The sequence below is a fragment of the Volvox carteri genome (genome assembly GCF_000143455.1).
Source record: "Volvox carteri f. nagariensis unplaced genomic scaffold VOLCAscaffold_80, whole genome shotgun sequence".
Classification (NCBI taxonomy): Eukaryota; Viridiplantae; Chlorophyta; class Chlorophyceae; order Chlamydomonadales; family Volvocaceae; genus Volvox; species Volvox carteri.
Window position 1 is genome coordinate 4,602 of NW_003307623.1, and position 1,361 is coordinate 5,962.

Sequence of the window (1,361 nt, forward strand, 5' to 3'; positions counted from 1 at the left end):
TTGGATCGTNTGCGAGGTGCGACGGTTTTCAGCTCACTTGATTTAACGCAGGGTTATCACCAGTTACGGTTAAATCCTAGCGATGTGGAGCGTACCGCGTTTCGCACTCCTTTCGGGCATTATCAGTATAAAGTTATGCCTTTTGGCCTGACTAATGCTCCTGCTGTCTTCCAGTCTGCCATGAATCAAGCCTTGCAGGGTTTGCCGTTCGTGGTAGTGTATCTGGACGATATTCTGATCTTCTCGAAGACCGCCGATGAACACGTTGAGCATCTGCGTGCAGTGCTTGAACGTCTCGAACAGCGTCAGTTCTACTGTAAGCTGTCCAAGTGCGAGTTCTTCAAACCGTCCGTTTCGTTTTTGGGGCATATCGTATCGGCCGACGGTGTACGGCCCGATCCTCGGAAGACTGCTGTTGTCCAACAGTGGCCTTTGCCCAAGAATGTTTCGGAGCTTCGATCTTTCCTGGGTCTTGCTAATTACTTCAGGAAATTTATTCGTGCGTATGCGGCTTTGGTTAAACCGCTAACGGACTTGCTTTCTCCTAAGACTAAGTGGTTTTGGTCGGAGAAATGCGACGAGGCTTTCCTTCGTGTTAAGGAAGCGCTCACTCAGGCACCAGTGCTTGCTTTGCCGGATCCTCGTGTACCTTTCGAGGTGATCGCGGATGCTAGCGACTTCGCATTGGGTGCAATTTTGCTCCAGCGTGGAAGGCCAGTGGCTTTTGAGAGCCGTAAACTGATTCCTGCTGAGTTGAACTACATCGTCACTGAAAAAGAGCTCTTGGCCGTTGTGCATGCGCTCAAATTGTGGCGTTGTTACCTCGAAGGTGTAAAGTTTACGGTCGTTACAGATCACGAACCTAACACCGCCATGCGCCGTAAGTCTCTGTTGTCTCGACGTGTGGCGCGGTGGTCGGAATTTCTGGAGTCTTTCGATTTCGAATGGCAGTATCGCGCGGGTCGTTGCAATCCTGCAGATCCGTTGTCTCGGCTTCCGGGACACATCGACGTTGAAACGACGAAGGTTATGACGATTAGTGCTCAACGGTTGGGAGAAATTTCTGCCTTCCGTGACACCACCGTAGAGCTTAAGTGCTCTTTTCCTATGTTCGAGTCATCGGTACTTGATGGGTATGGTATCGATCCTTGGTTTAAAATATCAGAAAACACGGTTGCATTATCGCAACGTGGTCAATTCTGGTATCGAGGAGATGCGTTGGTTGTGCCAGATCATGCTGATTTGCGTACTACCGTTCTGCGTCTTTGTCATGACCATCCGTTGGCAGGCCATACGGGCGTAACCAAAACTCTTGATTTGGTGCGTCGTTCGTTTTGGTGGCCTAGGCTGCGTCAATCCGT